We start from the raw sequence: 14,580 nt of genomic DNA on the forward strand, positions 1-14,580 counted from the left end.
TCCCTTGCAGCAATGCCAGATTCTGGAAGGGTTGGAATATGAAGGGTTCATTCAAATAGCCCCTTTGGATAATAAATAATTTTAACATTCCATTGACTATTCTGGAACAAAGTTTTTGGATAATATACGTACCTACAACAGCACGACAGACAGACAGATCGAACGTAATGCCACAGAGCTTCCACCAGACGAGCGGCTGACAGGACCATTTTGGCCACAGAGTCGTCTGTTTAAGAGCCTCAAGCACCGCCACCCCACTCACAAAAGACCAGTCATCCCCACAGTCACTGTTTCAACCAAAAACTGTGCCCATGAACTTCCAGCATGCCCCTGAGACCACGCCAACTGGCAGCAGAATCCAACTCTGTGGCCAGGTAAAGAGGGGACCCTGCCTTTTGCCACTGTCCCCAACCCCTGTGATTCCTAAGACTCTGTCATCGGTGGCCCTGAAGCCTGAGTTGCTGGGATGGGCCTTCCATGGACCCCCGGAGTCCCAGCTGTCAAATCTTGCATCGGAAGCAAGGGCTGTGCAAAAGCACACAACCGAGGCCATGCCCAGGCCAGCCTGCTGCGGGTGCCTGCGGGCCAGCCAGGCTGCAGCAGCTGGGCTCTGCCTCCATGACGCCAGCTCCCACACCTGGCCATGTGGGCCCCAGGCTGGCTCAGATGTACTGGGGGATCCCTTTAAGTTAGTGAAGAGACCGTGGTAGGCCTGAACCCCTCCAGCCCTGCGTCCCCACGTCCTACTCCCAGGACCCCGCACCTCTCCACGGCCCCTCTTCCCGCCTCACTGCAGAGCCAGGCGGCAGGCAGGCAGCAGGTAGGAATGCCCTCTAGGTGAGACGGCCTGACTATTGCCCACGTCTGCCCTTGCCTGGTCACAGGGCTGACCGGCTGCTGTGGGGACAGGAGAGGCCAAGGAAGACCCCAGCTCATGGCAGGCCTGTGGCCAATGGCAGGTGAAAGGGCCTCGGTGCCACAGGTGGCAGAGCAGGCGGGCAGGGCTGGCCAGTGAGCACGGCCCCCAGCCAGGTCAGGGTCGGGCAGAAGCCAGTCTGTCCCTAGGTCTTCCTTTACATCCCGGGACTGAGACTCCACAGTGCCATCTGTGTCTGCAGGGTGCACCCGCACCCAGGTGCAGGAGAAGGCCCATGGGGCTGGCCGCCTGCTGCTGACCCAGGGCATGGGAGGAGGACCTTCTCCCGAGCCTCATCTTCTTGAGCTTTGGGGCTGTGCTGTGTGGACCCTGTCCATCTGCTGGTCTGTGGGAGTCAGACCCAAAGACCAGGTCCTGTCCCAGGGAATTGTTACCCACACTGGCCTGACCCTTCCTCTCACCTCTCTAAGCCTCTGAGCATCTCCATCCCCAAGGCCCAGGTGAGCTCCAGAGCCCAGTGACGTAAAGGGCACACGGGACTGAGCCGTCACCCTGCCTCATGCACAGCCCATGTGGGCAGACAGTGGGTGTGTAAGAAGCAAAGCTATAGCACTGCGTGAGTGTGCTGTGGACAAATAAAGCAAGTGTCTCTGAGAGCCAGGGCTACAGACAGGGGTAGCTGCTCTCCCACCCGCTCAGGTTGCCTCCCTACTAAGGTCAGGCCAGGACTGAATGTGGGCCTCCTGCCAAACAGAAAGCAAGATGGCAAGCTGCAGGAGCCCGACCTTTGACCCCCTCATGAACTTAAAGTTTGGAACTGGAACGCGAGGCTTTGTGGTGGCAATAGATGCACATTCAAGATCTTTTAAAAAGGGGTAAATAGGGTCTGGCCATGGAGCTGAGTGGCCAGGCACAGCAGTATGCTCTGTGACATTGACCTGTGTGGGAGGGGCTGGGTTTGCAGCCCGGCTGAGGCTGGGGTGGGATTGCAGCCTTGAGACCTGCCAGGTGCCATCTCCCTGCCTCTCTCTCTGTTTCTCACTGTGGATGAAATTAATAAGTAATAAATGATCAAGAACTGGTTCTGAAAACGACTGTGGGCACGTTCCCGGCTGGTGCTGGATGCCTGGCCAGGGCTGGCTAACTCGGACACCCAAGTCTGAGCTCTGCTGGTGGCCACCCTCAACGGCAAGCAGACGTGTCTCCCTGCGCCTCTCGGGATCTGGTTTTCTCGGCCTTGCAACAGGATGAAGAATAGTGCAGACGCCCCACCCCAGGGGAGGTGAGATGGCGGGGGGAGGTGCCAGGTGCCACAGCAGCAGGGAGCTCGAGAGCACCCGTGAGCCCCTCCAACTGTGAGACACCATGGGCACCGCAGAGCAGAGGCCACCGAGTGCACCTGTGCAAGGGCGGGGCCTCCCAGGGTGTGCAGGGAGGAGGCGTTCCTGGGTCAGCTCCTACCCTGGGCCCAAGTGGCCAAACAGGTTCTCCAGGTGGCAGCTGCTAGATCGGCAGTGCCTGCTGGAACATCTTGTTCCCAGCAGTGTCCCAGAGGGCCCCGTTCGTTCGCCAGCCAGGGTCAACGTGCGAGGAGAACCTGACAAGGTGTGGGCGTGTCCTTCACGTGTTCTGGAGCGTGGCCTGCAACACGCCATGTGGAGGAGAGGGAGGACACCCTGGTCTGGAGAAGCTCTCCGGGCTGTGCTTTTACGGTGAGAGAAAGAAGCTCCAGGGCAGGCCAAAGCGTCCTTCCTCATACCCACCTGGCCTCTGGAGGACATGGGCTCAGAGTGGAGCATGCGCCGACAGGACCCCTGCAGAGCCCCAGGGAGTGCCTCTTAGAGCGACACCCGCCTCGCCTCCTTCTCTGCCCAGCTGTCCAGGGCAGTGGCTCCCAGCCTTAGAAAGCCCCGCCAGGACCTCTGCAAGGGCTTCGCACCAGGACTCTGTCTGTCGGAGGTGCCTCAGGTCCACAGATACCGTCCAGGAGCTGTCACCCGCACCCCAGCTATCCCTGTGTGCCCACTGCCCACCGGGGAGACGGCAAAGCCTGAAGGATCTTTAAAATGCCAAACAGTTGGTCGAGTTCTGCCCCCCTCCCCCGCCCCGGCCATGACATTCAAATTCAGCTGAGCTATGGGAAGGTTCTGGCTGCATGTCCAGAGCCTTCCCTGAGCGCGCCCGGTGTGTGTGCCCATGATCCATGGCTGCCGCGCCTGGGGGCCTAGCTCAGTGCAAAGGCCCTGCTCCCATCTCTCTCTCACTAAAAAAAGAAATGAAAACCAAAACTCCAGTTGGGTCCTGGGCACAATCCAGACGGTACATTTTCTTGTTTCACACTTGCCCTCAGAACCCCATTTCCAGCCCCGCCTGCTGGCACCAACTGAACTGCGGTGCTGGCAGCCGGGTGGGCGGCCGCAGGTTCCAGGCTAGGAACTTTCACATGTGCCCAGACCCTGGAGAGCTGGGAGCCAGGGAAAGGGGCTGCAGCACGGTAAGACCGTGTGTCTGCTCCCTCTCATCACCCCGCATCCACACACACTCTCTCCAGATCGTAAGTAAAACAAGTTGAATAAAATAAAAAGGAAACTTTCTCGAAACCATTTATGAAGGTAATATGTTGTCCCGAGGAGGAGATGGGCATGCATTAGTCCAGCACTTCCCTCAAAGTCATGCAGCTGTGAGCTCAGCCAGGGTTCGGGTTGCAGGCTGCCGAAGGCAAGGCTGGCTCTTACCCCAGGTCTTTGAAATTCAGAGGAAATGCTCTTGTTTCAAAAATTGACATCTTTACAGGGTCCAGTGCCACAGAGCAGAAGAATAGCCTGTCCCCATCCCTCCAGGCCCTCGCACAGAACCCGCAGTGGGTCCCACACCGGAGGGGCGCAGCACACTCAGAAGCCACCTTCGTCAGCCCTGGGGGAATCATGCAAAGCCTGCTTGCCCCAATCTTACCTCTAGCCACTCTCTGGAGAGCCAGAGGGTCAGACCCTTCAGGTTCTGAAGACACACCCCATTCTCCGCCTTCCCCGAGGTGCCCTTGCAGCACCCGCCCTCTGGGTTCTGGGACTCCCAGATTCAGTTTCTTCATGCACCGTCAGGCACTTCATGCAAAGGAGTCAGCTCTGGAGTCCTTCGTCTCAGCAGCCAAGCTGACCGTGGATCCTCTCAAAAGGCCACTAAAGGGGCTGGCACATGGCATGGTGGTTAAGGCGCTGGACTCCCACATGGCTAACTATGGTTTGAGTTCCAGACCTGGAGGCCTCCTTTCTTAATCCTCTCTCTCTCTCTCTCTCTCTCTCTCTCTCTCTCTGGTGAATGCATGTGCCCTATAGTAAATTTAAAAATAATAATAATAAAATTAAATAAATAATTCCTTTTTTAAAAAAAGGGCTCAAGGGAACTCCTGTGGTTCACCCATTTAAAAAAAATTTTAAAAATGGGCAAATGAATTGAACAGACAACTCAAGGAAGACTCGTGAATTGCCAAGAGCCATGTGACTAAAACGTTCAAAGTCTCTCCTCATAAGAGAAATGCAAATTAAAACTACAATGAGATATCATTTAACTCGTTAGAATGACTAGGATAAAAAAATAAATGAAAGAAAGAAAGAAGAAAGACTGGTAAGTGTTGGCAAGGCTGTGGTGTAAAGGGAACTCTCTTACACTGTTGGTGAGAATATAAATTAGTCCAACTTCTGTGGAAAATAATATGGTGATTTCTCAAAAACCTGCAAATAAAACTTCTATATGATCTAGCAATCCCACTTCTTGGTACCTACCCAAATGATAAGAAAACTCTCAACCAGAGGGACCAGCAGTTAGCATAATGGCTATGTTGCTGGACTCCCACATAGCGATTCGCGTCCTGGACCCAGTGGCTTAAACTCACGCCGGGCGCGTGTGCGTGTGTGCCCAAGATCCTGAGAGGAGAATGGAGGAGAAGGGATTGCAGCATGGCCATCCCCCCGGGGTGATAAAAACCTCTCCAAAAAAAAGAAAAGAAAAGAAAAGAAAACTCTCAACCAGAAAGACACCTGTAGATCCATGTTTATTGCAGCATTATTTATAACTGCTACAACATGGAACCAACCTCAGTGCCCAACACCGATGACTAGGCTGAAAAACTGTGGCATATATATACTACAGAATACGGCATAGCTCTAAGAAACAAAGAGACCCCATCATTCCGTTCAACTCAAAATGGACGGATATACATTTAATGTTGAGCGAAGTAAGCCAGACTTGAAAAGACACACATTATATGTCCCCACTAGATTTGTACTGAGGGTCTGCACTTGATGGCAGAGGATGAGGGATCTGAAGATGTGATGTGGGAGAGGACCAGTGTGGGTGCTAGAGGCTGTGCGGGGGAAGAGTGGCTGGTAGGGACTGGGTGCTGACCAGGGAGAAAAATAGAGATAAGACATTTGTGGGTCACAGACATGGTTTATTACCTGATGATGACACGTATAGTGTTCTCGACTGGCCTGGTCTGAGGTCTACTTCATCTTGGGTAACTTCTCTTTACAAGCCAAATGATGTATAGCAATCAAATGCATACAAATAATAATACTAATAGAACAAAATAAAAAAAAGAGTGGGTGATGGATGGGGGATGTGAGACAAAAACAATTGTAAGTGATAACTTTTGTTTAGAAGAGAAAAGCCTTTTTTGCACTAGGTATAGTAGTTCACAATGGTATTTGTTAACTTATCTGTCATCAAAAGAGCACTTGGCCTAAAAGAAAGGATTGTCTTGTGCGCAAAAGTTTTACAATCTTTTGCGAAATTGTAGTAGCACAACTAAAATTTATTTTGTCAATGTTTTTTGAATGAACTGAACAAAGTCTTTTTAAAGAATTATTTTATTTAACTTTTTATTTACTTATTTATTTTAATTTGACCAGAGAGAGAGAAAGCAAGCCTCAAGGTCCGGGATTCGAACCACAGTTAGCAATGTGGGAATCCAGCACCCTTAACCACTACACTATCTGCCTATTCCAAACTGAATAAAATTTTTATTAAAAAAAAAATTTCAAGACCAGGGAATGGCATGATTACATTGCTGGACTCCCATGTACTCAACCATGGTTTGAGTCCTGGACCTGGTAGCTTAAAACTCACACCGGGTGCATATGTGTATATGCCCAAAATCCTGAAAGGAAACTGAAGGAGAAGGGATTGCGGCATGGCCATCCACCCTGGGTGGGGGTGATTTCTCCCTTTCTGTCTCTGTCTCTGTGTCTCTGGTGGGTGTACATGCCCTATAGCAAAAATCTCTCTCTCCTAAGAATTCCGCACATGCCCTGTTTCTCTCCCGCCTGCTCCCCACTCCAACACCGGGGTGTCCAAATTCGCAGCAGTTCTGAGGGTGACTCTGCAGGCGGACATTCATTCATGGACACATGCGATGTGAAGGCCAAGCAGCAGCCTCCCCAGGTGTCTCGAGCAGCCACAGGCCCCTGGCGTCCGACGTCTCTACTTCAGGCCACTGAAGAAGCAGAGGGAGCAGGGGCGGGAGCAACTCCAGGTGCATCCTCCTCGAGACACCCTGCAAGGAGTGCCTGTGGCAGGGACAGGGCAGGGAGCAAGCCCAGGCCCAGAGTCCCTGGTCTTACCCTGCATCCCGTGGGACACATTGCTAAGTGCCCTGGCTCGAGGGGGGCCCTGCTCCCCTTCATCTTGGCCAGCCTCTCAGCTGCTCACCCATCTGCAGAATGTAATGAAGAAGCCGTGGGACTCGGCAGGCTCCGGCCCAGCAGGGTCCCCTGGTGGCCACTGTTGGTGGGTCCCTCCACACCTTCCATACCACTAGGAGGGTCATGTGTCGGGGCCCAGATCGCATCTCCGAGGGTTGCTCACACTCCCCTGGGCACTCGGCCCTCGAGGGCAGCATCTGGACGGCCTCCCTGCCCAGTGTCAGTTGCCTCTGTTTTCCCAAGGACCTTCGGCACAGGAGGGGCCGACTGGGCTGTCGGGCAATGCAATGTGTGCAGGGCTCCCAGCCTCCCAGCCTCCCAGCCTCCCTCGCGGGCCAGGCCTGCTATCCTCCCACCGGCTTCTCTGTGGCCGCTGCAGTGTGTGCTGCTGTGTCCATAAACACAGCGAGGGGCCGCGGGAGGCTCTGACGCACCGGGCTGGATTTCACAACCGTTCCTTTTTGTTTTCAATTAGCCCAGGAGGCGGGTGCCTGCAGTGGGGAGGGAGGCGAGGCTAGGCTGTTTTCCCTCTTGTTCTTGGGTTGTTTGTGACCACGTTGTCCCAGGAAGAAGCCACTCCATGGCAGGCCTGGCCTCCCCCCTCTAACTCTTCCCTGCTGTCCAAATCTCAGTCACTGCAGGACTCAGCCCCACCGCACTCGGCGGGAGCCCAGCGCTGAAGGGTCTGCCCTGCTGCACCGGGCGGGAGCCGGACTCTGCTGACAGACAGCACCCGGTCCCAGGCTCTGCTGACGTGCAGACATGACTGAGAGCCCTGTGCTCCTGACAGATGTCAGCGCGCCACGATGGACCGATGGACTGGGACCATGACAGACAGAGGCCCCTCAGCTCTGCTGGGGTGTTCTCCAGCGTCCTGCTAGAGAGCGCAGGGACAGAGCCTCCGCCCTGCCCAGGCCAAGGGGAGCAGTTGCTTGGTCCTTTGGCACAGCCCGTGTGGGACAGGAGGACGAGCAGCCAGAGAGCGAGAACTCTGAGCTGCCTAGATGAGCTCATCTCCGCACACTGGGAAGTCTCCCGCCCCGCACATGGCCCAGCATGTCCCCCGGCCCCGCTGTCCCCATCTGTGCACGCTGGAGGCTCACGGTGCATGGGGGGAGGGGTGTGTGCACCACAGTGGCAGTTGCTTACAGATGACAAAAGGCATCTAGGATCTTTCCTCCATAGTCAGGGGAGGCCCAGAGAAAGCCACCCGGGGAGGTTCTGCCCCTCGGGAACGTGCCAGCTTGCTGCAACCCCCTGGCTCCTTCCCTTCGCCCTTCATGCATGAGCAAAGCGGGACCCTCTTTCTAGAAGAGTTTAGGCGGGACAGCTCTTATCTGAAATATTCAGGGCCAGAGGTTTTTCGATTTCAGATGTTTTTGGATTTGGGAATATTTGCCTATATATAAAATAAGATATTTTAGTTAGGGGACCAAAGTCTACATATGAAATCAATTTATGTTTTATATACGCCTTACATGCATAGCCCGAAGGTAATTTTTACACACTGTATTTAGTCATTTTGTGATGAGACAAGGTCTGTGTATGTTGAAGCTGCAGAGGGAAAGCGTTAGCCCCGCACCCCACCCCCACCCCACCCCCATGGAAGGTCCGTGGTCACCTGGCATCACCGGGCTCACCTGTGCTGGTAAGCGGTTCACACGGAAGCATTAAACAGCACGAATACAATGTAGTGATTCGGGGTCTCCTGGGGACACCAATGCCGTGCACCTGGGTTTTGACTGCACGCTGTCACTTGAGGTCAAGTGTGGAATTTTCCACTTGTAGATTCACAATGTTTAAGATTTGAGGACATCGGGGTTTGGAGTTTTGCATTAGGGATGTTCTTTTGAGTTTCTTGCAGTATTGATTCCAATGAGCTGTATACTTTGACCCCAAAGACCATCATTAAATGCTGCAGAAAGCTCCTTTACGTACTCCGTGGATTTAGGGAAATTCCATCGGTTACTCTTTAATGAAATCACCCATAAAGGAGGAGGGATCGATGAAGAATCCTTGTGTTGGCCAAGCCTCATCCACTCTAAAAGACAGTTCTGTGGTCATTGTGAGGTCAGCCCCCAGGGCTGGCCTTGTATTCTCAGCTCTCCTGGCAAAGCACAGACAGGTGGTTTAAGGGTCAGAGATTCGTGCCAGGAGAGGTGGCAAAGCGGGCTTTGCTCTCTCTGTGCTATTTCTTTAAACCCCCAGCAGGGCATGGCCCCATGCAATCCCTCCTCCTCCAGCCTGCTCTCGGGATTTGGGGTATGCATGCACATGTGCCCGGCATGATTTTCAAGCTGCCCGGTCTGGGACTCGAACCACACAATTGATCATGTGGAATCCAGTGCCTTAATCTCCATGCCACCTGCTGAGCCTGTTTCTTTACAACTTTCTGCTGCTTGGGTCAGCGCGCCACGATGGACCGATGGACTGGGACCATGACAGACAGAGGCCCCTCAGCTCTGCTGGGGTGTTCTCCAGCGTCCTGCTAGAGAGCGCAGGGACAGAGCCTCCGCCCTGCCCAGGCCAAGGGGAGCAGTTGCTTGGTCCTTTGGCACAGCCCGTGTGGGACAGGAGGACGAGCAGCCAGAGAGCGAGAACTCTGAGCTGCCTAGATGAGCTCATCTCCGCACACTGGGAAGTCTCCCGCCCCGCACATGGCCCAGCATGTCCCCCGGCCCCGCTGTCCCCATCTGTGCACGCTGGAGGCTCACGGTGCATGGGGGGAGGGGTGTGTGCACCACAGTGGCAGTTGCTTACAGATGACAAAAGGCATCTAGGATCTTTCCTCCATAGTCAGGGGAGGCCCAGAGAAAGCCACCCGGGGAGGTTCTGCCCCTCGGGAACGTGCCAGCTTGCTGCAACCCCCTGGCTCCTTCCCTTCGCCCTTCATGCATGAGCAAAGCGGGACCCTCTTTCTAGAAGAGTTTAGGCGGGACAGCTCTTATCTGAAATATTCAGGGCCAGAGGTTTTTCGATTTCAGATGTTTTTGGATTTGGGAATATTTGCCTATATATAAAATAAGATATTTTAGTTAGGGGACCAAAGTCTACATATGAAATCAATTTATGTTTTATATACGCCTTACATGCATAGCCCGAAGGTAATTTTTACACACTGTATTTAGTCATTTTGTGATGAGACAAGGTCTGTGTATGTTGAAGCTGCAGAGGGAAAGCGTTAGCCCCGCACCCCACCCCCACCCCACCCCCATGGAAGGTCCGTGGTCACCTGGCATCACCGGGCTCACCTGTGCTGGTAAGCGGTTCACACGGAAGCATTAAACAGCACGAATACAATGTAGTGATTCGGGGTCTCCTGGGGACACCAATGCCGTGCACCTGGGTTTTGACTGCACGCTGTCACTTGAGGTCAAGTGTGGAATTTTCCACTTGTAGATTCACAATGTTTAAGATTTGAGGACATCGGGGTTTGGAGTTTTGCATTAGGGATGTTCTTTTGAGTTTCTTGCAGTATTGATTCCAATGAGCTGTATACTTTGACCCCAAAGACCATCATTAAATGCTGCAGAAAGCTCCTTTACGTACTCCGTGGATTTAGGGAAATTCCATCGGTTACTCTTTAATGAAATCACCCATAAAGGAGGAGGGATCGATGAAGAATCCTTGTGTTGGCCAAGCCTCATCCACTCTAAAAGACAGTTCTGTGGTCATTGTGAGGTCAGCCCCCAGGGCTGGCCTTGTATTCTCAGCTCTCCTGGCAAAGCACAGACAGGTGGTTTAAGGGTCAGAGATTCGTGCCAGGAGAGGTGGCAAAGCGGGCTTTGCTCTCTCTGTGCTATTTCTTTAAACCCCCAGCAGGGCATGGCCCCATGCAATCCCTCCTCCTCCAGCCTGCTCTCGGGATTTGGGGTATGCATGCACATGTGCCCGGCATGATTTTCAAGCTGCCCGGTCTGGGACTCGAACCACACAATTGATCATGTGGAATCCAGTGCCTTAATCTCCATGCCACCTGCTGAGCCTGTTTCTTTACAACTTTCTGCTGCTTGGGCTGCCTTGGGCTGCCTGATGGTGTTTCCCCCCCACCCCCGGAAGTCCTGAACCCCATTGGCGCCTGTCCTCAGCTCACCTTCTGCCCCTCTTTTGAACTCTGTAGGATTTGAACCTCAGCAGGAGGGTGTAGTGTCAGGGTCCAGCCCCTCTCCTCTCCTTGTCCCCCAGGGTCCTCCACACTCTGATGGCCCAGTGACCTACAGAGGCAGAGTGGGCCCCAAGCACAGAGTTTGGAGGCGGAGGAGGTTGTCACACGGCTGAGAAGCTGAAGGGACTGTCACCAGAATCCTCCCCCTGTGGACCCCCTCGACCCTCCAGCATGGGGACAGCTAACAGCTGCTGCGTGGGCGGTGGAGCAGCTGCTGTCCTCGGAGTGGTCAATGCTTGGGGAGGCTGCGCTAAGGAGACCCCTTGCACCCAGCCCAGCCAGCCTCGCGCGACCCCAGACATCGCCAGCAGTAGGGACAACATAACAGAGCTCAGTCCCTCTCTGCAGCATTTCCAAACTGAGTTCCAGGTGGAGCCCCATGGAAGTGCCAGGCGAGAGGGGCCTCCACGGAGAAAGGGCACCTTACTGGGCAGACAGCAGGGGGAGCAGAGATGGGTCAGGAAGGGAGATTGGGAGCCCCTTCCACTGTGGCCTGCAGAGCAGAGGCACTTACCTGGACACGGCAGGGCCAGCAGCACCAGCTGGCTCTGAGCTAGGGAGCCTTGGGCAGGCCCTGCACGGGAGCAACTCCTGGCACAGAGAGAGACTCAGGCCCTACCTGCCAGGACACTCCAGGCCCGCCCTTCCTGTCCTTGCCTCACCGCTGCTATTCTTGGTTAGACCCTCTGGCTGCCGGGCTCCCGCCCTCCCTGCACTTCAGAGACCGCACAGATGGGTTCCCCAGATGTCGGCTCCAGAGGGTTCTGGGACAGACTGCAACCGGCTGATGAGTCTGAGTCAGCCCTTCCTCCTGGGTGGCCCGGCTGCCCTGGGGGTGGGGCGGGCTTGTGCCAGCGTCCTGGTGTGCAGGTCACAGCAGAGGAGGAGCAGCCCTGCAGGCGCTGCCACACAGCCCAGCGGAGCTGCAAGGCTGCAAGGCCAAGCCCCACTGGTCTCCACCCCGCCTGGGTTTCCCATTGTCTTAGGTTTTGGGGGGTTTCCTTTTCTTGTGCTGCTATAACAAAATACCTGAGTCTGGGTCATTTATAAACGATCACGTTTATTTAGCCAGAGGTCTGGGCAGTGGGCCATATCTGGTGAGAGCGTTCTCCCTGCATTATAACATAACAGAAGGCCTCACGTGGTGAGAGACAGGGAGACAGAGATAGAGAGGAGAGGACAAAACACATTCCAGTACCTGAAGTCTGGGTGAAGTTCCGGGGAGCTCCCCAGCCCGTCTCTACCAGCATCCAGGCCACTGGCAGCTCAGGAGGGAGGTGGCCCCTTCCATGCTGGCCTGCAGACCATCCTCCTCCCTCCCTGGCCAGCCATGGGGCTCTGGGCAAGAGGCTAAACAGCCTGGGTCTCTGTCCTCCAGCTGTAATCCTGGCTCGTGGGAATCAGACCAGGCACGCTGGTAAGCCGTCTACACACAGGTCCCCCTCTGGGTGCTCCTGAAGCCCAGCACTCTGGCCGTGCTCAGCCTTGAGGGCCTCACCACCTTGCCAATGTGGCTCTCAGGAGTCTGAATCTCTTCAAGCCCTACCAAACCTGGGTCCCCACCTCAGTCCACCTGAAGCTACAGAACCACAGAGGGGAGCCGGCCTTTATTACCCAGCCACGGTGTGCTAAAAGCCAGCTCCTCCAGGGCTCCCCAGGGAACCTCTTTCTGCAGCCAGGGGCCCCAAGACTGGAGGGCACAGTCTCATATCCCATCTGATGCTGCGGCCATTGCTGGCAGCCTCGCCAAGAGCCGCATGGCTTGGAAGGCGGCCAGACAGGACCTGGCCCAGGAGCCCTGGGAGAGGAGTGTGCTCGGGAAAGAACCGCGCATGCCTCTGGCAACCCTGGAGCAGGACAGCGAAGCAGCACCCAGTGGGCTATGAGGGCTAAGCTCCAGGACCCCGGTGCGTGCCCGACACCACAATGGCACCGAGCCCTGGGTATGAGATGTGTGTGTCCCCAGTGCAACTTAATTCCCGATTTAGACACAGGGGAGGGGGGCCATCAGGGCAGATGCGACACAGCAGGGAGTGGCAACACCCTGTGAGGCAATCCCCTGTGGGACGGTCTGCAGCCACCTGAGCACTGGTGCAGGTGATCCAGGGTGAGGCCCAGGGCAGATGGCGGCACGGGCCTGCAGGAGTACACGTGTTCTCTCTCTCTCTGTCTCTGTCTCTCAAAAGAAAGTTTTAAATAAATAAATTGGAACAATTGTAACACAAACTTTAATAGAAGTTTCACAAATTGGTCTCTCTCCCTCCCTTTCTTTAGCCCTCTCTCTCTCCCTCTCCCTCCTTCTTTTTCCCTCCCTCTCCCTCTCTCCTTCCCTCCCTTTCTCTCTCTCTCCTTCTGTCTCCCTCCCCCTCCTTTTCTTCCTCTCTCTCCCTTCTCCCTCTCTCCTCTCTCCCTCTCCTCCCTCTCTCTCTTCTCTCCCTCCCTCTCTCTCCTCTCCCTTTCTCCCTCTCTCCTTCTCTCCCTCCCTCTCTCTTTCTCGCTCTACTGTATTGCACAGTAAGGGAAAGCTCAGGTGGAGAAGCCACTAGTGAGGAGGGGACAGCTCTGGTTGGAAGGCAGGGATTCTTCTGGGCCTGGAATTAACCAGCAGTCCTTAGGAAGTTCAGGGAAAACCTGTATTATAAAAAATATTACACACAGATTTATTTTTTTCTTGCACCAAAATTGCATTTTTTTCCACGGACTCTTTGAAGTCCCCTCTTGTAGAGCCGAGTGGCCGTTTACAGTGTTCAGTTCACAGGAGGTTCCCTGACGGCCTCTAAGGGAACCCAGAGAAGGCAAAATTTATAAGTTATTATTAGCATTTTTTATTACTAATAGATAACAATTTTTTATTACTAATAGATAACAAATAATTCATTTCATTATTATCATTATTTTTAAGGTTTTTGTCATAAGGCATGTGTGCTCATAGACACAGACAGACGATGAGAAGGAAGGTGAGAAATCACTCCCCGGGGGCTGGCCACGCCGCAATCCCTTCTCCAGTTGGCTCTGAGGATTTGGGGCATGCACACACACCTGGATGATTTTCAAGACACCGGGTCCGGGACCCAAACCATAGTTGGCCATGTAGGAGTGTAGCGTTTCAACCACGGCAGCACCAGCTGGCTCCTGATTTACTAATGTTAAAAAAGCTTTTGTTTATTCCGTGAGTAAGAGAGACAGCGCACGCTCAGGTTCTTAACCCCGTGACTGCCCAGCCTCAGCCAGGCCTGGAACATGGCACACACGTGCCTGTCGTGCTGAGAGGTCTCCAGACTCGTTCCCGGTGGGTCTGCCCTGCATGGCACTGCTTCCGTACCGCTCCTCTGTCACCCAGCCCCGCTTTCCCATTCCAAAACGTGCTGTACGGGAAGAGGGACTGAAGAGGGAAGTCTGAGCTGGGCTGGCGAGAAAACGCAGGAAGGCGTGACATGCAAGCCCTAAAGGGGCAGGGACAAGGGGACAGGAAAGGGAGAGGACAGGGAAGAGACCCCCCAGGGCCAGCTTTGAGAGGTACAGTGCTGAGAGGACTGTCTAAGAGAACCCCCATGGCAATGGGCGCCAATGTGACCCTTCTCCGTCCTGGCCCACTCCTCCCACCGCCCAGCACTCTGACTGCTCCCCGCCCAGCACTCTGACTGCTCCGTCCTGGCCCACTCCTCCTGCCCCCCAGCACTCTGACTGCTTCCTCCTGGCCCACTCCTCCTGCCCCCCAGCACTCTGACTGCTCCCTCCTGGCCCACTCCTCCTGCCCCCCAGCACTCTGACTGCTCCCTCCTGGCCCACTCCTCCTGCCCCCCAGCACTCTGACTACTCCACCCAGGCCCACTCCTCCT

Source organism: Tupaia chinensis, unplaced genomic scaffold (genome assembly GCF_000334495.1).
Source record: "Tupaia chinensis unplaced genomic scaffold, TupChi_1.0 Scaffold000404_1, whole genome shotgun sequence".
NCBI lineage: Eukaryota > Metazoa > Chordata > Mammalia > Scandentia > Tupaiidae > Tupaia > Tupaia belangeri.